This window comes from Gracilinanus agilis, chromosome 5 (assembly GCF_016433145.1).
Source record: "Gracilinanus agilis isolate LMUSP501 chromosome 5, AgileGrace, whole genome shotgun sequence".
Taxonomy (NCBI): domain Eukaryota; kingdom Metazoa; phylum Chordata; class Mammalia; order Didelphimorphia; family Didelphidae; genus Gracilinanus; species Gracilinanus agilis.
In genome coordinates, this window is record NC_058134.1 from 1,024,602 (window position 1) to 1,047,368 (window position 22,767).

Consider the following 22,767-nt stretch of genomic DNA (forward strand, 5'->3'; position numbering starts at 1 on the left):
TCGGGCTCACACCCCAGGCGGCAGCGCGGAGCTCTCGCCAGCCCTTTCCCTGCTGCCCCGCGTCCGCTGCGAGGCTGCGGCCCATCGAGGTCACCTCTGCGGCTCTCCACTACGGCTCCTCGGACTGGCCTCCCCCCCGGCCTGCTGTGTTAGCTTCTGGGTCGGGGGAGGCTCTGCCTGCCTGGGCCTCGCCCAGCTTCTGTCTAGCCTCCGTTCGCCACGAAGAGATTCCCCTAAAGCTTAGGTCTGACCACGGCGCGCCTCACTCTATAGACTCCAGTGGCTCCCTATTGCTTTGGGGATCTTCTCCCGCCTCAGGCCCAAACCCAGCCTCCTGGAGCCTGTGATCGCAGCCTCCATGTCTTGGACGGCCCCCTCCCTCCTCTGCTGCCCGGCTTCCTCCGAGTCCTACTCAACGGCCAGCTTTGCCAGAGCCCTTCTGCAGCCCCTCTGCCTGCCCTCGGTCTCCCGTTCCCCGGGCGGCTTGTGTGCGGCTTCTCTGTGCCCGCTGGCTTGCCCGTCGCCTCCCGCGTTTGATGGCAGCTCGTGGAGGGCAGGGACTGTCTTTTGTGTCCCCAGCAGTTAGCCCAGTGCCAGGGACCCAGCAGCGCCCGCTGCAGCCTCGCCCGATCGGTTGGCATCTCCACCTGGCCTGGAGGCCGTCTCGGTGTCTGAACCTCCCACCCCTGTGAGGGCGGCCCACCAGACGGGCATTCTCCTAGGTCTGCGGGCCACGTCCTGGCCCAGGCCGCTTCCTCCTCATCTCTACCCAGAGTCCTCCTCTCCTTTCGGGGCTCAGCTTCGGCCAGCGTCCCCCGCCCACCTGCTAGCTCACGGCCCCGCGTGGGCATCATTTCCCTCCTGGGTGTGGATGGGCGGGCGGCGGCTCCTGCGGGGCAGACCCGGCCTTCTGTTCCCTTTGCGGCCCTGCCTCTGAGGGCACACTGGTGCCGGGACGTCTTCTGTGCCTGCTGGGAAACGGTCCCCATGGCTAGAATGTGCAGCGGGGAGCAGCCAGGAGGACTCGTTTCTGGAGTCTGCCTTGCTGCAAGCAGGAGGCCTGGAGAAGCTGGGAGGGTACCGGGGGGCCGGGGGGCCGGGGGGCCGGGGGCCGGAGGGCCTGGGCCTGGGCTTGGTGTAGACTCTTTTCTGGTCTTCACCTCTCTGGCTGGTCTGAGCCTGGGCGCAAGACCCTGGTGGGACCTTCGCCCCTCACCAACACAGAACCAACGGGCTGCCCCAGGCAGGGGCGTGAAGGACGTAGGGTGGGAGGAGCGGCTGGTCTCCCCTCTGGCCATCTGGTTTTTATTGAGGCAGCAATTACTGGAGTCTGGGAGGGCCCTGGGCTAAGAGGCCCAGGACTCCTGGTGGCTCGAGGCCTGGAGAGGCACCATGGGGGGCTGGCAAGGTCAGGTTCCTGCCTGTTGGCTGGATGCCCCAAGAGGTGTTTGGCACCAGCAGAGGGCCCGAGACCTGGAGAAAGCTCCAAGCCCATCTCTGGGCAGGAATCTCTACTGCTCTGCTGCCCGCTGGCCGGGCCTATGAGCCAGGCAGAGGGAGTGTCGTCTGGGCCTCGGCCTTGCCGCCGGCCAGTGGGTTCCGTTCCATCCCAAGGGGGGCTCCTTTGTCCAGCAGCGGGCAGAGAGGCCTTGTGAGCCGGGGCCGGGTCTCACCAGTGGCTCACTCCGTAACCCCTGATTTTTCACCGTGAGTGTCCGGCCGATGCCAGCTGCCCCTGGGCCCTTTGGACTCAGTCTGAGGGAAGGGGCACACACCCAACTCTGCCTGGCCGTGGTCTGTAGGGAAAGGGGTCCGGGAGGAGCCAGGGAGGGCCGGGGGCCGCCATGGAAGGGAGCCCTTCCTGCTTCCAAACTCGATTTCCCCTCTTCTCCTTGCAGCCCTGGGACGGAGGAAATGGGAAGGCACCGATCCTCGGGCCCCGAGCCTCTGTGACGGCGGTGAATCCATCGGAAGGCATTCTTCTCAGTCTGGAGAGCCGGCCCGCCCCTCGGTCCCTTCCCCTCCCGGGGGCACCGGGCAGGGGCAGGCGAGAGGAAGGAACAACCTCTGCGAGGGGCCACCTCGCCGACAAGACGCGGTGCCCAGGATCACCTTCCCAGTCCCTGGGGGGGTCCTGCGGCCGTGGAAACCTGTCCGTCCCTTCAGCTGCGCTCCCTCCCTCGACTCCGCCACCACCTTCCCCGGAATGTCCCCGAGCAGCCCCAACGGGGGCACAAGCGCCCGCTCACAGCTACACGTTCCACAGAGAGGAGCAGAGCCCCAGAAGTCTGTCCCCAGGCGACAGCCCTGCAGGGCGCTGCTCCCCCACCCAACTGGCCTTCGTGTGAGGGGGGGCTCGGGCTACGGCGCCCAGATTGCACCGGTAACATGAGTAGCTCACGCTCACGTCGCCCTTTGCTCCGGCCAGTGGAGGCTCGAGGACCCTGGACGATGGCTTGGACTCCACGCCAAGGAAGTGCCGCCATATTGTCCAGGACTCTCCCCTCTTTTTGGCACGAAATCTGAGCGTGTGCAGCCTCTTGCGTGGCCACGTTGGGGAGGCTCCGCCTTGCTCGCTGCTTCCTTTTCCCCAGTGCCATTTCTGCTGCCTTGGAACGGCAGCTCACGCTCTGCGCAGGCGTCGCGTGGCTGACTCGGGGCTCTCGGGGAACATCCCTCCTCCCCTGTGATTCGGGGGCTTTCCTGGGCTTGTGATTTGGCCTTCTGAAGGCCCCATTTGCCCTCGGCTCTGGGGACGTTGGGGCGCCACGTTCTCCTCGCTCCCATTGGAGGGAAGGCGGCGCCTCGACTTCCCTCTTTTCCGGAGAGGAGTCCGGCCTCGTCGTCCGTCGTTCTGACTTGTCGTCTGCTCCAAGGTGGAGTGAGACTGTGCAAGGTTCGGAGCTTGGGGGCTGCGGGAAGGAGGAGGGAGTCTTCCAGGAAAGGCGCCGTTCCCTTGTTCTGTGGGATCGTGTAACCTTCTCCCCAAGGTGGAAAGAAGGGACGGCGGAGTACTTAGCGGATAATTCAGTCCGGCTTGGAGGAGGCCATTAGAGCCGAGAGGGCGGCCATTTACGGAGCCCAATTTCCGTAAGTGGGTTTGTGTTTATTGGAAAAAAGCAGCAGCTCTCCAAGGTCAACGTGTGCCCTTCGGAGCCGCTAAGCCACATTCGTGGCGCAATCGGCCTCCAGGAAGCATCGCGGGGCTAATCCCAGCATTTACGGCTTAGGGACCGGACACGAGTGCGGGGGCCGCTGAGAAAATGGGAGAGGGCGAGCCCCCCCCAAGCACTATTAGACGCAGCGGCTCCCTGGGCCCCCCAGCTCCCAGGGCCTTCCGCCGAGGACAGCCCCCCCCCCTCACTCTGCGCCAGCCAGAAGCGGCCGTGAGCTGGAAAGGGCCGGAGAGGCCTCCTTACTTTGGCCCGGAAAGGGAGGGGGCCCGGGCCTGCGAAGCCCCTCTGCCCCGGGCCCTCTGAAGGAAGGCCAGCCTCCCACCCCCAGCCCCTGTGAGGAGGCAGCTTCCTGGGCCCTGGCCGCCTGCCCTGACGAGAGAAAAGGGCTGCTGCTCGGGCCGAGCTCCTTCCAGAGGCCCCTCCACGCACGGGGCGGGCGGGAGTGGTGCCAAGGAGGGCCCGTTTCTGGTGGGCTCCGTCGTTCCTTGGGGAGGAAGTTCCTGCCGCGGCATCCAGCGGCCTCCTCTTCACGAGGAAGCAGCGTCTGCGGCCTGTCGCTCCCCCCCAGGGGGGGTGAGCCGGGCCAAAGGGCAGGAGGAGCCCGAACGGCCGGGCTAGTAGGGAGCCGCAACAAATGAGTGTGTGTCGTACGGGTGTGTGACGGGTGTGTAAATGGTGTGATTGGGCGTCACTAGCATCCAGGATTCCGTCCTAAGCGTAGACCCCGACTCCCGGGCCTGGACCGCCGGCCGGGCGGCCCTGACTTTCCAGTGTCTCGCGCCACCCAGCGAGCTCCATGTTGGTGCAGGAAAGGCCTCGTCCTCCCCGTCTCCCCGTCTGGGCGTCTCTCGTGTCTGCGCCCGTCCACGGGTGGGCCAAAGGACACGCGCCGCTCAGCGGCAGAACTCGGACTCGTCCGAGCCCTTCCCAGCTGCCCCTCCGGAGCTGCCTTGTGGCTCTCGGCAATGCCGCCTTTGCCACAGACACCTGCCAAGAGCGCCTCCAGTGGGTTGGATCTGAGGGCGCAGAGCCTCGAACGCTCCGGCGCTTCCTTCCTGCGCTTCCTGCCCTCGCCGACAGTCCTCTGACTCGGTTCGGAGGTCGCCTTCTAAAGCGAGGCCCGGGGCTCCCCGGGAGCGTCCCCGGAGCGCGAGGCCTCCGTCCTCCGCCTGATTTCTCAGCATCTGTTGGCACGGCTTCGATCACTGCATAAACTGCCCGTTGGCTGCGTAACCATCACGGCCTTGTAGAGTCTCGCCTAGGCCAGCTGGCGCTGCCAGGCCTCCTTGGCCGCCGCCTCCTTTCCTGACCTCTCCAGGGGTTCTGTTGGGCCGTGAGGACGGAGCGCAGGAGGCAGAAGCCGACACCGACGTATGGAGGGCTCAGGCAGCACATCAGGAAACCGAGGCAGCCCGGCTCACCTCCGCCCCCGGCCGGATTCTAGTGACACCCGATCACACCATTTACACACTCGTCACACATTCATACGACACATACGCACATTCACGCCCCACACTCACCCCCACATTTACACACCCGCATTCACACATATGGACACTCCGTCACAGCCACACCTGTTTACATTCATTCACACACATTCGCACACTCACCCCACATTTACACACCCATATCCACACATATGGACACTCCGTCACAGCCACATCCGTTTACACACATTTGCACACTCACACACTCATTTCCACACTCACATTCCCACGTACGCTTGCGGGGCAGAAGAGCTCGTGACCGTCAGTGAGCGGGCCTCGGTTTCCCTGCCCCAATGGGACAGGCAGGGCCATCCCGGCTGCCGGAGGCGTCCCTCGGGGTGAGGGCCTTTCTCGGGGGGTGCAGCAGGACGCAGGCCTCTGGGGGGGGGCCGAGCCTGGACAGATCGCCCGGAGCACCTGGATTAATGGAGCTTCCTGCTCCCGCCTGGCTTTTGTGGCCCGTGAAAGAGGCGGCTCAGGTGAGTTAACCTGGCCTTTGAGAGGGGGCAGCTGCGGCGATCCAAACAGGCGGCCTTGAAAGAGGGGAAGAAAGAGGTGCTGACAAGAGGCCGGCCGGGGGATTAGGGGCCTTTCTCTTCCCCTCCTCCCTTCCCATCCCCCAGGCACATCAGGGGGCCCCAGAACAAGGGAGCCCTGCGAAATTACAGGGGAGCAGGCCTGCCCAGAAAGGCCCGGATGGGAGGGGGCCCCACCCCCAGGCAGCCACCTCTAATTGTCCTGGAGGTGATTTGATCCGGCCCCGCCGCCCCGGCACAGGAGGGGGAGGGAAGGCTGGGAAGGAGGGCAGGGACGGGGGAGCTCCGGCGGCTATCAGGGCCTCCCCCTGGGGTTCCCCCTGGGCCTCGGCAGCCAGACGCTTGGCACCAGGGCGATTTAGCCAGGCTTTCCCTGGGCATTGGGCTGGCATTTCCCCGAAGCGCTGAGATGGCAGGACCCCCCGGCTGGGCATGGGAACCCCAAAGCAGCCCGAGACAAAGGTATGAGCTGGAGGGTCTGTCTCTGTCTGTCTGTCACAGACACACACAGGCGAGCTCTCGCCTGTACGCAGGCTTCCTCACCCTGGATGGGAAGAAGCAGAGGCTTCTGGGAAACCCGGGGTCTGGGGGCCGGTGCCTCTCTGGGGGCTTCTCAAGCTGGGCTACCTAAACGCGGGGAGCCCAGCAGACCTGGGTGCCTCCGGAGGCTGTTCGCCCGCTACTGGCCTGGATCAGCCCACGGAGGCGGGGTCTCTGGTGGAGATCTCCAAGCACTCGGCCAGAGATGCCGGGCAGATGAGGCTGGACTGGCCAGCATCCTCCTCTGGCCGAGGGCTCTGGGGTCTTCCTGCCCCTCCTCTGCGTGGCCCAAGTAGCCCCAGGCATGGCCCCCGTTCTCCAGAGGAGGCCCCGAGCCCCATCAGAGAGGCCAGAGTTTTCCCTCAGACAGGCCCAGCCGCCCCCTGAAAGCCAGGCGGGCCGTCGCCGGGATCCAGGGATGTCGTGTCCTCCCCCCTCCGTCCCGGCCTCCTGGCCAACCTCAGCCCCGGGCGATGCCTCTCCGGTTGGGAGCTGGGCCGCTGGGCCTGTGCCCGGCCGCCTCGGTCATTACAGGCCCTTTGCCGGGGGAAGGCTGGGGCTCGGGCGGCCCATCCCTGGGGCCCCCACGAATACGGACCCGTAAACCTCCCCAAGGAGCCCGGAGCTGGGAAGGGGGCGGTGCGACTAGCGGGACGTTCAGGGCCTCGGGGCCTTGGGTTCGAGGTCGAGGCTTGAGTGGAAGCTGAAAAGAGGCAGGACCGAGGAGGACGGGGCAGCCTGGGCAGACACGCAGGTCTGTCCGGAGGATGGGCTGGTGGAAGGCCTGGGAAGGCCCACCAGTGAGCCCCTTCCCTGCGCCAGGCACGGGTGCCGAGACTTCCTGATAAACGTTCGCTCCTGGGAGGCTGATGACCCTCATTTTACAGTTAAAGAAGCCGAGTCTGGCCGAGGGGAAGGGACTGGCCCAGGGTCACGCGCTCGGGCCGGGCCTGAGGGCCTTCCTGCCTCCGGGCGCAGTGCTTTCTCCTCCAGGTGCCCCCAGACAGATGAGGCAACAGGCAGACCCTGCAGTTTCCGGGGGGGGGGCAGGGGGGGCCGATGCTCCGGAGGCAGGAAGGTGCTGAGGAAGCCCGTGGCCAGGTCGGGGATGGCTCTGAGGATCTGCTTTGGCCCGGGGAGTCTGGGACAAAGGGGGCACCTGCGTGGCCGTGGCCTCGGGGCAGTTGGTGGTTTCGGCAGCTGCCTGGAAGGCCCCCCCCAGCCGCTGGCCCTCTCTTGGTTTCTCTCTTGCCTTTGAAGTCCGGGGCCAGCCTTGGGCCGGAGCTGAGTCAGTGGTGGGGGAGGAGCCCACCCGGCTCCCGGGACCCCCCCAGCCACCCCTTCCCGAGGGTCCCTCCAGCCCTTTGTCCGTGGGATCCGTTGAGCTTCGGCTCAGGTTTCAAGGGGGAAAATCCCCCGGCGCGGCCCGCTCTGCTCTCCCGGGCCAGAGGCTTTGTCAGACCCTGGTCTGTTAGGCCAAGGGGCGGCTGTTGGGTTCGAGGATGCCAACGTGCCTCCGGCAAAGAGCCTGCTCCGGGCCGCTGGGCGGGGAGGGGGGGGGCGCCCAGGGCCAGCCGGGAAAGCCGGGAAGGCTCTTCCTCGAGGGGGAAGGAGACGTCGGGGACATTCGCGGCCTGTGCCAGCCGGGCCTCGGCTTGGGGGAGCCCAGAGCCAACGGGGGGCCGCGCTGCCCCTGGCACTGTTTGCTCCCAGGGAGCCTCCTGCCCCCCTGTTGGCCAGCCACAGGCCCGCTGGGAGGCTGGGCGGCGGGACTCCTGGCCTGGCCGTGGCGGGGCCCAGAGGCCCCCCCATTCGCCAGCTCCCCCGTGCAGACGAGGGACCTCCTGCTCTCGCACAGCTGCGGGGAAGCCCCAGCGGCAGGAGTCGAACTCGGGCCCGGCTGGGCTCCTGGACTGCCTGGGGGGGGGGGGAAGGCGAGTGGCCCTGGGCTCTGTGAGAGGCCGGCCTAGGCCGGGGGCGGCTGGGAGGGGCCGGCCGGGAGGGGCCCCCCAGGCCCAGGCTGGCTCCCGGAGGGGCCTCGAGGTCTCTGCAGCTCGGCCGCCTTCCTGTTGGCTCGTGAGCACCCAGCCCCGAGCCCGGCACCGGGAGGAGCTCAGGGGGCCCCCCCGCACCTGGCAGGCGGCTGTCGGGGGGAAAGTAAGGCGTCCGGGCCGCCCCTCCGGGCCTGCCTACTGGAGGCGATGGAGGCCCCCAGCAGCGGCGAGCCCGCCTTCTCGGTTGCCCTGGAGGGAGCGCCAGGGTCCTGGACGGGGAAAGAGGAGCCGAGGGAGGCCGCCGGGCTGGCGGGTCCCCATCCCCTGGGAAAGGGAGGCGGCATTGCCGGGCTTCCTCCCCTCCCCGGGCCAAGCGCTGCTCCCCGGTTGCCATGGTAACCGTCTCCAGGTGACCTCCCCGGCCCGCCCCCTCCTCAGGTTTCGGCTCGGCAGCGCAGCTGGCTGGGTCACGTGGCACAGTGAGAGGCTTCGCACGTTCCTCAGCCAGGCTCCGCTCTGGCCTCTGCTGCTCCTGCGGAACGAATGCGATTAGGGCCCGAAACCCAGCTGTCTGGCCCAGACGCCCCGCGGAGCTCCGGGGGGGGGGGCACCTTCCCCGCCCCCCACCCCCCTCCCCGCCCGCCCCCGGGGGCTCCCACGGGCCCCGCCTCAAAGCTCTCAGGCCTCGCACCCTGTCCTGGCCGCGCTGGCTCGCCTCAGCCTTGGGGAGCACCAGATGGCTCAGTGGGCAGAGCCTGGAGCGCAAGACCCGACAAGACCCGAGCTCAAGCGGGGCCTCGGACCCCTGTCAGCTGTGTGACCCTGGGGAGGTCTCCTGCTTCCCAGGCGGCTCGTGGGCGGCTTCGCCCGTCGCCTCCCGCTGAGTTCTCCATCTCTGCCTTCCCGTTCTGGTCACGGATGCGCCAGCGGCCGACCTCTCCGGCTCCTCTGCCGGCTGAGGCACCCGAGGCCCACCGGGAAGTGACTTGCCCAAGGTCTTACAACGGCACCCCGACAGGCTCCGTGCTCTACCCACTGCACCGCCCGGGGCGCTGCGAGGCTTGGTGGTGGTGGAGCCCGAAGGGGCGACGTCTGAACGCCGGCTCCGAGGCCTTTTTTAGCTCATTTTTAATTGTATTTGACTCGCCCCGACTGCGTGTAAAAGCCGTTTCCAACATTTTTCAAAGAATATTTGAGTCTCGGATGCTCCCTCCCCCCCCCTCCCCTGAAACCAGCCCCCGCGGGCTGGAACCGGCACCCAGGCACAGCCCAGAGCAGCTCCCCATATTAGTCCTTTCAGGGAAGGGAACGGAAAGGAAGACAGTGAAAACAGCTTGCTTTGGTCTGGAAGCCCACCACGACCCGTCATGGAGCTCCTGGCTCTGCTGACGTCCCTCCCTCCCTCCCTCCCTCCCTCCCTCTCCTTCCATCCGTGGACGTCCTTCAGGGCCTTTCTGAGCTCCTCCTGCGTGTCATTTCTTACAGCACAGCTATGATAGGATGTCATGTTACTTTGTGTTATGTTATGTTCATTATATTATTTATATTAGATTGTATATGATATTATTACATTACATTATATTATGCTATACTATATATATATATATATATATATCCATTATCATTGGATACTGTCAGTCCCCTTCACTTTCCAATTTTTGGTCCACAAAAAGAGATGATAGAAATATTCTTCTCTGCATGGCTCCTTCCCTTTCGGTTTTCTATCTCTTTGGGCTGGAAGACTAGGAATAGCAGTGCAGGGTCAAAGGGTACGTTCTGTTTTATAGCCCTCTGGGCAGAGGTCCAAATTGCTCTCCAGAATGGTTGAGTCCGTTTGCAGCTCCCCCAACAATGCACTAGTGTCTCCGTTTTCTCACACGCCCTCCAAGTTTTGTCATTTTCCTTTTCTGCCATAATTGGCAGTCTGTCAAGTTGTTCTAATTTGCATATCTCTAATTAATAGTGATTTAGAGCATTTTTTGCATGCCTCAGGAGAGCCTTAATTACTTTGTCTGAGAACTGCCAGTTCCTATCCTTTGATCATTTATCATTCGGAGAATGACTTGCATTCTCATATATTTGACTCGTCTCTCTATGCATCTGAGAAACGAGGCCTTTATTAGAGAAACGTAGACAAAATCGCACCATTACGCTTGCTGTGTCTCTCTCTTATTTCCCCGTTTAGTTTCTGACCACCTTCCCCAGTTTGCCCTCTTTTCTATCAGCCCTCGCCCCTTCTCCTGCTACTTAGTCCTGTAGGGTGAGAGAGCTCGCTACACCTTCCTTCATGGAGCCAAATCTGATGTGTTTTCCTCCCCACGTGCCCCAGCTTCCCCTCCACTGTGAATGTTCTTTCATGCCTCTTTTATTATAATCCCCCCCCAATTCTATTTTCTCTTCCCCTCCTCCCAATGCATTCCTCTTTCTCATGCTTTAATTTAATTTTTATGTAATGCCATCATAGCCAACTCCCCCCCCCCCTTGCCCTGTATGTTCACACAATTCTGGGGTGTTACAAGGATCATCTCCCACAGGATGGACCCAGTTTAACCTTATCGAATATCTTTTCATTTGTCTTTCCTGTCCACCTTTTGAGGCTTCTCTTGAGTCTTGTATTTGAGAGATTTTCCATTCAGCTCTGGTCTTTTCAGCAAGAATGTTTGAAAGTCCTCCATATCCTTAAACACCCATTTCCCCTCCCCCCCCCCCCCGAAGATATCTATTCAGTTTTGCTGGGTAAATGATTCTCGGCTGAAGCGCTAGCTCCTTTGTTCTAATGGAATATCATATTCCAGGCTCTCTGATCCTTTAATGTAGACGCTGCTAAGTCTTGTGTTATCCTGACTGTGGCTCCATGATATTTAAATTCTTTCTTTTTCACTGCTTGCAATATTTTCTCCTTGACCTGGGAGTTTTGGAATTTGGCTGTAACATTCTGGCAGTTATCCTTTTGAGATCTCTTTTAGGACGTAATCAGTGGATTCTTTCAATTTCTATTTTGTCCTCTGGTTCTAATATATCAAGGAAGTTTTCCTTTCTGCTTTAGAATTAATTCTATGCATCAAAGAAGAGTGGTAACGGCTAAGCAACGGGGGTTAAGTGACTTGCCCAGGGTCACACAGCTAGGAAGTGTCTGAATCCAGATTTGAACCCAGGACCTCCTATCTCTGGGTCTGGCTCTTGATCCTCTGAGCCACCTAGTTGCCTTGTCTTGATGATTTCTTGAAAGATGATGTCTAAGTTCTTTTTTTGAGCCTGACTATCAGGTAGTCCAATAATTCTTAATTCTCTCTACCGGATTTATTTTCCAGGTCAGTCAGTTTTCCCATGAGCTATTTCACATTTTCTTCTATTTTTTCATTCTTTTGACATTGATTGTTTCTTGACGTCCCATGAAGTCATTAGCTTCCACTTGCCAGATTATGACTTTTAAGGCATGATTTTATTGAATGAGCTTTTATACCTTCTCTTCAATTTGACCAGTTTACTTTGTAAAGAGTTCTTTTCCTCAGTGAATTTGCGTACTTCTTTTTCCATATAGCCAATTCTGCCTTTTGAAAAGTTCTTCTCTTTAGTGAACTTTTGTATGTATTTTTCCATCTGGCCAATTCTGCTTTTTAAAAAGTACTTTTCTTCAGTGGATCTTTGTGCCTCTTTTACCAATTGGCATATTTTATTTTTTAAGATAGTCATTTCTTTAGCATTTTTGTGCCTCCTTTACCAAGCTGTTGATTCTTTTTTTCATGATTTTTCCGTATCGTTCTCATTTCTTTTTTTTAAACTCTTACCTTCTGTCTTAGAATGAACTCATCACTCTCATTTCTTTTCCCGATTTTTCTTCTACCTCGCTCATTGGATTTTAAAAACCCTTTGTGAGTTCCTCCATTCATTCTTTTTGGGTCTGAGAGCAATTCGTAGTGTTTTTGGAGGTTTTGGATACAGCAGGATCGACCTCGTTGTCTCCTTCTTAGTTTGTGGTTTGGTCTTGTCGCCAAAATTATTTCTCTGTTGAGTTTCGTTTTTGTTGTTTGCTCATTTTGCAGCCTTTTTTCTTTTCTTTTAAATGTAAAAAAAAAGACCTGTTCAAGTTGGGCTCTGTAACCATGGTGAAGGGAGCACTGTTCCAAGCCTCAGGTTCCTTGTGTAGCTGCCTTCGAGCTGCTTCTGGGGATCTGTTTGCTTTTAGTTCTACCAAGGGGGCATGATATCTGGAGAGGTGTGTTGAATGCCTTCCAGGCCTATGCTCTGGTCTACGAGTAACCCCAAGCACTCTTTCCCCTTGGAACTGTGACCAGGATCCCCTGCTCCCCTGCAGCTGTAAGAGCTGGTGTCTGCTGATGCTCCTCCTCACCCCAGGACCTGGATCTGTGTATGGGCAGTGCAAAAAAGACACTTGCACCCAGAGCCGGCAAAGGACCCTCGTAATCTCCTTCTGATTCCCTTTACGGTCTGTGTACGGTCTGGGGCTGAGAGCTCCAGAAGCTTTTGCTGCTGCTTCAGTTGCCACCAGGGCCTGCCCTGCGTGTTGCTTTGTGCTCCACCTCTACCCCAGCGCAGTAAACCCTTCGTGCCATCATCCGAAGTTGTTTTGGACTTATTGTGGGTCAGGCTGCTCCAGAATTTGTTCTGAAGCATTAGATAATAGTTCTTGGGGGGTATTTTTTAGAGGTCAGATGAGACCATATGCCAGCGGTTCCCGAACCTTTTTGGCCTGCCGCCCCCTTTCCAGAAAAAATGTGACTTAGCGCCCCCTGGAAATTAGGAAACTATTTATTGAACTCAGAATAGAACAAATACAAAAAAAGTGGGGCCATCACCAGCTCCCTGGATCACTGCAGCACCCACCAGGGGGCGGTAGAGCCCACTTTGGGAATCACTGCCTTATACCCTCTCTGCCATCCTGACTCTGCCTCTCCTCTCATGTGTAAGAATCTAAGCCTTGGTTTCTTTGCCTGTAAAATGGGGCTGATCCATCCTGTAGTAGCTACAGAATTAGGATGAGGTCTTTATGGAGCTGTTGGGGGAATCAAAAGATGGCACTCCTATAAGCTGCTTTGGGACTCGCCTGCCGTTATTCCTGACACTTCTGGAAAATGATGGCTTTGGAAGTGATGCGCTCGGAGACCTTTCTCGGCTCTGAAGTTCTAGGATTGAATGTGTTCTGCCCTGCCAAAGAACTCTCCTCCCCTTCTGCCACCCCCATCCGCTGGCACCGCTTCCTGCATAATTCGCTCTCCACACTGTGGGCGATGATTCATTCTTGGGTTTGAAAGAGTCTTTGGGACTCGGAGATTCAGCCCTCCTCTGCCACCAACCCCCAGCCACTGAACCACGAGCAAAACACCCAGCCATGGAAACAAAAACAAGAGAGGAAAACATTAGCTCACGCAGGTGGGTTTGGGGAAGCTCAGTAGGAGACGGAAGAGGAGGCTTGCCGTGTAGCTCGCATCCACGCAGACCTGGGATGTGATGCCGAAGGCCCCAAAGATGGGGCCGCCCACCCGAGCTTTGAGGAAGTCAGGCTCAGCCGGTCACTGAGTTTTTATGAGCCCCTTCTGTGTATCGGGGGCCGACAAGTGTGATTCGTTTCCTCCCCAGACCCGGGAGTTCACCAGTACGGAGAACTCTCTCTACCAAGGCACCCTGGAATTCGGTCTGCAGGTCAGGGCACTCAGAGGTGAGACTGTGAGGTGAGGTGACTTCTGCAGGGTCACGCAGACAATATGTGGCTGAAGCCAGCATTTCTCAGATCACTGAGGACACAAGAAATCCATCCCTTTGGCCTCCCTGACACACTCTGTTCATCCTCAGCCTCTCACTTGGAAATGTCAGAGACAGTATGCGCATGCACATGTATGAGCATGTGTGTGTGCGTGTGTGTGTGCATATTCATGCGTACATGACTTTACTTTGTCAAAAGGGAACGAACGGCTTCTCTTCTATTCTTCGGCCTCCGTTGGAACTGAAGAAGGGGCCGTGGCGCTTAGCAGAATTCCTTTTCAGTAGCTGCTATTGCTGGAAGCAGCACATTTGCTGCTGGGAAGAGCTGTCAGAGAATGCAGATGTTCCAAGCAGGGTCTTCTGTTCACTATTTCTAACACCACCAGAGGTGGCTCCTTTCAAGCCTGGAGTGCTGAAAAGTTTACCACAGAATAACAAACAGATCCCCCGGGCTTCTGGGCACCTCCTTTCTCTCCTCCTGGGCTGTTACCGAGCTCAGCCCCTACCCAAGGCAAGTGCAAAGAATGGCCTTGCCGGGCAGATACTGCGGGCACCGACTGTGCCCCCGACCCTGTTTGTCAAGTTAGATAGGCTTTCCTTGCAAATATTTGCTTGTGGAAAGGTCACTGGCTGCTTGCAGAACTGGGTGGAATATGGGCAGCGGCGTCAGTCCTAACTTGGTTCTGCAAGCCCAGGGTTTTCTCTTGGGCTCGCGGGCCCGGGGCCTCCCCAACCTCATTCATAATGGTGGATCCTCAAAAGCAAAGGCAAGAACAAAGACTAGCCTCCAGATGGACCTCCTGTTTGCTCCTCAGGCCCAGTTTTTAGGGGCTTTTCCTTGAATAAGACTCAGCAACTTGTCCCTAATGTGTCTGGAGCTGTTCGGGGAGCCAGCGGGGCAGAGGGGTGCTGCACCCCACAAGAGAGCCCAGCTGGAATGCCTCTCTGTAAACAAGCAGGCCAAATGGAGTTTGCTCCCTCCTGAGCTGAGAGGCTCGGCTGCATTCTGAGCCAGGGAAATTGGTGAAAATTGCACGAGGAGAGAGCAATTTGGGGGCCCTTTGGCTCTGAGTACAAAGTGTTAGCAAATGGCGCTGAAAGGATTTTAAGTGGGCCGCTGAAATCAGCTTCCTCCTCACACTGGGACAGCCTCCCCCCCCCCCCCCGGCCTATTTACATATTCACAGGCGAAACAAGCTTAGCAGTTATCAAAAGGGGCCCACTTGGGGGAGCGGCATCTGCAGACACGATGCATTCGCTCGCTCGGAGGCAGGATCCACAGTCTCTGTGGAAGAAGAGCATCCCTCTGACTGGGGGTGGGAGGAAGGGAGGGAGGGAGGGAGGGAGACAAGGAGGGCTTTTCCTTGGGCCTTCGTGCCTGGCACAGAGGAGCTGCTCGCTGAGTGCTTCCTGGACAGAGAGCTGACTAGAAAGGGATGTCAGCAAGTACCCTTTGAGCTCCCACCATCACCTGTGGAAAGAGGGACGACCTCACACACACTGGCCTGGCCTCGGGGAATTCTCCTCCTGGACCCCCACCCTAAAGCACAGGAAGAGCCCCCGGAAGCCAGTGAGCTGCCTGCCGGAGAAGGCAGTGCTTTGCTCGGCTACTAAGCGTCCACGGGGAGGGGACCCAGCGGGCTCGTCCCATCCCTGGCCCATCTGTGGGCGTCTCAGCAGAATAGAGGCGAAGATGCTGGACTCTGTCTCGTGGCCTGCTCTGTGGCTGAGCTGGGAGCCAGAGACTTCCCACACTTTCCCATTCCTTTCGCTCATCTCCACCGTCAGGGCCGCTGCTTTTGTGGCCTAGACCAGACGGCTGTTACCTGTGGGATGGTGCCACCAGCTGCCTGCCTTGGCCTGGACCCCCTTGTGCCCCCCGAAGACAGACCGCCTCAGCCTTGCTATGCCCACCTCCTCGGCGCCCTGTGAGCCTCTAAGTAGAGGGCCGGAGAACTCCCAAAGCCCTGATTTCCAGAGGGTTCCCAGGCCCGCCACCAGCTTTGGCCCTGCGCCCCTTCCCCCCTTCCCAACCCCCCCCCCCCAGGCTCTTCAGCCTCCTGCTGCGGGTCATCTTCCCCTTTAAGGGCCCAGAGAGCAGGGACGGTCATTTCTTCTTCACCTCGGTTCTGCCGTGCTGAGCGCAGGGCGTGGCCCTGGGGACGCTCCTATTCTGCTCTCCCAGGATCCTCAGAGCCTCTCCTCCCGAATAAGAACGAGTGCTGTCTCTGGACAAGAAGCTCCCGGCCGCTCTCCTCCACACCTCCGACCAGTCTCTGGACAATTAATGGCCTCTCCGGAATGGCAGGCGGCTGCTGTTCCGTCGTTCCCGTCGCACAGATGCTTCCCGACCCGGGTAGGTTTTCTTGGCAGCGTTGCTGCCGTGGTGGGCCATTTCCTTCTCCGGCTCATTTACAGATGGGGAAACTGAGGCGCCCAGAGGGAAATGACTCGCCCTTGTCACTTGGCTAGGAAGTCAGGACTTCAGACTCGGCCCTCTGTCCTGCGCTGTGACCTAACTGTGCCCTCGTTCACTCCGTCTTCTCCCAGACGCCTCCAGACTCCATTCCCTCTCAGAGAGGCAGCAGCCGCGGGCCTAGTGCCTTGGGAGGAGCTCTTGAACCTGGGGCTCGAGATCCTTTTAGCAGAAAGCACAACCCTGCGCGTCCCACGGGAGAAGCATCAGAGACGGGCTCTGGGCACGTGCCGACGTGACCGTGGAAGGCCCGAGCGGCAGCAGGGATTCGAGGCCGTGTCCGTCTGCTCATTAACACCAGAGAGAAGCTCCTATGGAACGGGTGGGGCCGGGGCTGCCCATGCTGTGCCCGTGCTGTGCCCGTGCTGTGCCCGTTGATCCTGTGCTTGGGCTCTGCCTGTCTTCCCCGCTCTTTCTGAGAGCAGCGCAGCCAGGATAGCTGGCCAGGCTCATCTGCCCTTGACGGCATCCCAAGGAAGCCGGGGGACTGCGGAAGCGGCCGCCTTACTGGCCGCACTCCAAGGGACGGCCTCCCACGGGACCCTGCGAGGGTTCTGGTCCAGGATGTGGCCCTGGGCAGAAGGAAGGCCCAGAGCCGGGTGGGTCCAGGGACGCCTTTGGGAATCATTTCCAGGAGGAGGCCCAAAGGCAGAGCAGGAGGGCAGTGCTGCAGAGTGCGGGGAGGCAGGGGGCGAGCTCCGCGTCAAGGCGGTGAAAAATAAACTCAGTCTAAAAATGGTAACTGCCGACACATGGCGCTTGTTGAAGCATTTATTAGTAGCCACCAAGGCCACGGGCCGCGCCAGCTTAGTCCGTTTAGAAGGCGCCCGTCATGCCGGATAGGAAGCAGAGAGAGAAGAAGGCAGGCCTCGCTTTGACTCTCTGTCCACGTCGTGCATTGCGTAAGGACAGGAAGCCGGTGGGCTCGGACCCCAACATTTCCAATAACACCAGAGCCAGAGGTCCGAAGGGCCCCGGAATTGAGGGAGGTGTGAGTGTGCCCAGAGCGGGAAGGGCACGCCTTGAGGGCCAGGCTAGGGGGCGTCACTCAGGAAGCGACGGGGAGCTGCAGTGATGGAGGAGGGCTCTACTCCAGTAACCGTCCACGGTCACCCGGTCCCAGTGACTGAGGGCGCCAGAGCCAAGGGGCTGGCTCTCGGGGGCTCCCCCGGCTCTCTTCTGTGCCCTCCGGGAGGGGCCTCGGGCCGCTGGCTCACCATGGAGCTGCTGGGAGAATTACTCATTAGTGGAGGAGCAGCACTTGAGGATGAAGGGGCCACCACGGTGAGGAGAACAAGGGCGAAGGACAGCTGACCGGGGCATGGCAGGAGGGAGGGAGGGAGGGACGTGCGGGGAGATGCGTGCGTGTGCGTGCGTGCGTGTGTGTGTGTGTGTGCGTGTGTGTGACACACAATATCAGTGTTCCTGCCCATCTGCCCGCCTGCCCGTCTCTCACACTCTCTGGTTTCCGCCGCTCGGCCCAGAGTCCAGCTGCCTCGTTCCCGGGTTTCCGATGTCTTTGCTCCTGGTTCTCCCCGGAGCGCAGGGTTCTGCCCCATCCGGACCGCCGGGACGCGACGTCTCCCCCCATGCCTTAGACCCCTTTCTGGAAGGAGTGTCCGGCCCAGCAAGGCTGGCCAGCCTCCATCCGGGCTGCTGGGAGCTCTTGGCCTGTGGCCCCCGGGCAGCCTGGTGCCCTTTGCAGAGGCCAGATGAGAGGCCAGTAGCGCTGTCTCTGCTTTGGGCTCGGGGAGCACAAACCTGAGCCTTTGGCCTGCATGTTGCGCCTTCGCCCTTCTTCCAGGCGTCAGGAGGAGTTGGGCCCGGCCGCACTCCTGCCTAGATGGGCTGTTGGGCTCTTATACTTCGTTTCAAGAGCACTTACTGGGTCTTCCCATGAGCCTGTGATTATTTTCTTTTTTTAACCTTTTTTTTTTTGATTGTGCTTATGGCTTTTAGCCCAGGAATACCCCATTAGGTAAGACTTCAATATCCACACCTCCAAGTATCATTTTTATAAAGTTTGTTAATAATCACCTGAAGTAGAAGAAATAAAAAGAGAACTAGAAGTCCAAAGTCCAGTTTTCTAACTAAAGTAATACCCCGCGTGTGCATTCTCCTGCCTGGCTCAAAGCCAGCTTCAGCAGCCGTGTTCAGGTAAGAAGAGAGAGAAGGCGGAGTCGCCCCAAAACTTCATCGTCCCTCCATTCGCAGGTAGCATAAACCCACGAATGGGATGCTGGGTAAGAGAGTCCTGGGGGCAGATGCTATCCACACAATCCCCCCTGTGATTCCATGGGAGGCGAGCGTGTGGGAATCTCCCAGGCTGACATGCTGCGTCTCCCCAGTGAATCATGACACATAGCCAGCTCCTATCTCTAAAGATCTCTTGCTAAAGGGGCAGACAATATTGCGCTTTCCAAGGGGAAGTGACACCAATCTGGGGATAAGAGGGAAATCAAAGAGAAAGAGAACCAAACCAGGATTGCCAGGCGCATTGACAGAAAGCCAATTAGGGGCAGACGAGGGGACCCTCCAAGCAAATGCGTTCAGCCCGCCACGGCTCAATCCTCCACATGCCAAAGGGCACGCTGCATCTTTTGGCGCACTGTGTGGTCTCTGCAGGCACCTTCACGGCGCCTTCTCCAAACCGTTCACTTTCTCCATTCGGGGAGCAGCAGCTTCTTTTCCTGAAATTTCTCTAAAAGGTTTTAAACTTTGTATTATCTGATACTTATACAATTCCACTTGGGCACCACAATCTGATTGGCCATTCCCCGTGGACGGGCACCGACTTTGTTCCCAGTTCTTAAGCACCAGGAAAAGGACTGCTCTCGACGTTCAGGTGGGTCTCAGCCCTGCCTTTTTATCAAGGCCTCTCGTGGGGGGAGCCTTTTTAGAGCTTCATTTGCAGAACCCCAAATCGCTTCCCGACTGCGCCAGGAAAACGGCAGCGGGCCTGTCTTCCCGACTAGGCCTGCCTTGCTTTGCTTGTCAGTGGCTAGTGATGCTCAGGTTTTCTTTCAAGAAATTCCTGTTCCTGGCCATATGTTGGGAATAAATGAATCTGCATCGATTGCTCCTCGTGTGTGCACGTTAGGCTCATTAACGAGGCCATCGCTGCATGGCGAGCTCTTCCCCTCTCCTGGGCTACTTTCCCCCCCTTATTTTGGATGCAATTTTTTTGTCATGCAAAAGCTATTTGATTTTCCTATTATTAAGTGAATGGGCTTTCCTCTTGGAATCTCTTCTAAATAACGAGTCGCAGAGTGCTCCGTCTGTGCCCAGTTGTAAAACTATCTGGCACCCCATTATTCTCCATTTTTTTATGATTGAAACAACGAGATGGCTGCTCCATTTGGAATTTATTGTGAGGCTTGGCGTGAAACGTGAGCATGTTCTACCCTCCGTCCAGATGTACTCGTTCCGGAAACTTCTGCAAGGGGGAACCCCAGACAGTTACTTACGGCGAAGAGCAGGAGAGAATTCTTGCGGAGAGGCGACAAGAAACAACATTTTGTGGGACATTCGGCCATCTCGTACTGCTGTGCCTGGAAGTATTTACAGAAAGAACGCCGTGAAAAGGAGTGCCGTTCGGGCACCAACATCTGTGGCAGAAGATGAAGAAGCGGTGCAATTCCGTGAGGAAGGGAACCACCAAACCCTCTGATACCAAGTGCCTTCTGGGCAGTGGGGCGGAGGGAAAGAGGGCAAAAGCGCTCCACAAACAGGGTGCAAAAGCAAGACGTGAGAGAGACCAAAGGCTTGGAGCTTACCCAGAAGCCTCATCCTCGTGGACCCGATTCATGCTTTCTTCAGGAAAAGAACTGGCGAGCGGAGCCCCACGTAATACCATCAGCCACAAAAATGAAACGGATTACATTCTGAGAAGGAAACAATTCGTCATGTATGTGGGAATCGTTCTCAAATCGGCCTGTGTCTGGGCAGGCCACGGCCTTGTAAGAGGAAAAATCGAAATGAATGGAAATAGAAAATGGCAAAAAAAAAAAAAAAAAAAAATTAAGAAAAATATATGGCAGGCAATTAAACACGACCAATTTAAACAAGCTATTAATGGAGAGAAATGGGAAATGGATAGCGGAATGGACATTAATACCAATCAGAGCAATTTTGATGCAAATCAATCCCCATAATGAGAAGACTAAAAGAATCTAATGAGTGCTTTAGCCTGAGGATAGTGGAGACATATGGCGGCCAAAGGCAACACTCATTTAGAATATGAAGTCAGTTGTTAAATCTCCTGGAGAAGGAGAGTGAGTGGGAGATTACCTGCAAGGCTACCTCACAAATCAAGCCTCTCTGGGGAAAGCCGTCTTGAGGGCACTTAAGGAGGAAACCGGAAGGAGGGCAACAAACGGAGAAAAATGGAGAAGGTCTGCCAGGCTTCGATGGCAAACTTGGCCCCGTCGGGAACCGCGAAGAGCACCCCTAACATCACGGTCCCGGACGTGTCCGTGGTGAGGGAGGGGAAATGACAGGGAAGACGGGAAACATAGCTGAAGTGTAGGGGAAAAGGACGGAGAGGAGATGGATTCCGGAGCTGAGCCGGCCGAGGGGGGTGAGGAATCCTGGGGACCTTCGTCGTACCAAAAGAAAAGACGGCGGCCCCATGTGGCCCCCGTCCCCGGGCGCATTGTTTTCTACGAGGCGTCCTTGACAAAAGGGTGGGTGGGAAGGAGCGGCAGCTAACAGAACACAGGGAGGTCCGTACAAGGGCTTACGGGGAGCCCTAAAGGCCGGCCTCCAACGTCTCCCGGCTGTGTGGCACAATCCTCCCAGCTCCCTGAAGGCTCTAGCCACGGGGGCCGCTCTGTGCGGCGGCCCCTCCCTTTAGGAGTGTCGGCGCGGCGGCTGCCGAATCGAAGCCGAGGAGACGTGACGAAGGCTCGGGGCTTCCAGAAGCTCGCAGCGGCCCACCGACACAGGGCTGAGGGCTTCCTCGGGAACACCACCAGAGCCTGCTGCATGAAGCCTTTTCCTCGGCTCACTCGAAGGGCGATGGAGAACCACACGAAGGCGTCCATGAGGGTCATAAAGGAGGTCCCCCTGCAGCAGGCAGAGGCAGAGGAGGGAGGGACAGACAGGCAGAGGTACAGCGGGCAGTCCGCCTGTGCCCCACGGGAGCCCCAACGTTCTGAGGCTGCAGGGAGATGGTGGGGGGCCACGTGTTCGTGGACAAAGAGGCTTAGACTGGTTTTGTCCCGCACCCATTCCAAGGGCACCCGCCTGGCCAACGGTGGATCAGAAATGCACTGCCTGGATGACACCCCCTTTCCTGGCCGCCCGTGTCTGCGGCTGGCAGGCCCTCCAAGCAGCCTGGGCTCTCGTGGACGCCCCTGCGGGCAGGCAGCCAGAAGTACCCTCTGGTGCCCATCACTCCCTCCCTACTTTGTGCAGCCGCTTCCAGGCGGTGGACAAGTGCTCCGGCCGTGCCGCTGCTCAGAGGCTGAGCGGATGCTTCGCCGGCTCTAGGAAGGGCCGCGAGGGCCTGGGTGCCCCCTGAGGAGGGAGGTGTGGGCAGGGGCTCCCGGGCAGTCCTCCTGTGCAGAAGGTGGTTTTCTGGGCATCTTCCACCTCGTTCCGGGGAGCGCCCTCTTCTCAGCACTCACGCGGGGCCCCGACTGGCTGGAAGGAGGGGGGAAGCGTGGCTTGTGCCCTGGGCAGAGGCGGGCACGGCAGCCCTGGCAGGAGGGGATGGAGTGGGGAGGGGAAGGGAAGGGGCACGGATCAGGCCGGCCCCGAAGGGCGACCCTCACACATCTGCCTGTGTCTCGCCCTCCCAAGGGACGGAACAAGACGGTTTCTGTTTTCAAAGGAGGAAATGGAGGCAGACACGTTGAGGTCACCTGAGGCCCCATTTGAACTGGGATCCGGTGCGCCAACCCCCGGGCCACCGGGCTACCCGAGAGGGAGAAGCCGGGGAGGGGGCAGCGCAAAGCCGGGCCCGTTTCAAGTGCTGCTCGGACCAAAGGCCACGTAGGAGGCCAGTGTTGGCCCAAGGGCAGCAGAGCTGGCCGTGGGGCCCGGCCTTGGGCCGCAGCGAGTGCTTTGCAGCCTGCAGTCCTGCTCACTTGCTCGCCAAGACCCCGGAGGGCCTCAGTTTGCCGGGGGGGACGATGGGGACGAGGCGTCTCTTCTGGTGGCTCCTGAAGCTTCGTCACCTGAAAGGCTCCAGTGGACACAGCCTGGTGGGGGCCGCCCAGGCTGGTCTTGGGGACAAAGCGAGGCCCTCGAGAGGGGCGCCGTCGATGCCCAGCCCGGCCGGAGCCTCTGTGGGGGTCAGCCTTGGTCGGCTCTCCAGAGCAGGCCCCGGCCAAGCGGTGTGGCAGGGGGCACAGGTGAGGGCCCGGGCTCGGCCTTCTGCTTTCTGCCCCCTCCCTGGCAGCCCTGCGTCTGCCTGTCTCCCTCCTCGCCCCGCGGCTCTCCTTCTGGCCTCTGTCTCCGAACACCCCGTCTCCACCTCGGAGTGGGACCCCAGCACGATTTGCACTCGGCTCCACAGGCCCAGCAGGACACTGTACAGAGCCGCTTTCTGAGCCTCCAGGGACGGCCCGAGAACCGTCCGGCGCACGGAGGCAGGAGGCAGGCTGGGCTGGCCTTCGGCGTAAAGGAGAAAGCGGGCACCTTCTCGAGCAGAGGCGGGCACCTTGTGCCAGCTGTGCCCCAGGGGGAGCCGGCCCATGGCCAGGCCCCAGAGGGGGAGGCTTCTCTGCAAGAAAGGCAGACGGCCTCCATTCGTGAAGCGCCGCCATGCGCCAGGCTGTCTAGCTGCGTCTGACTCGGGCACCCCAGCTGGGGTTTTCTTGGCAGACACAG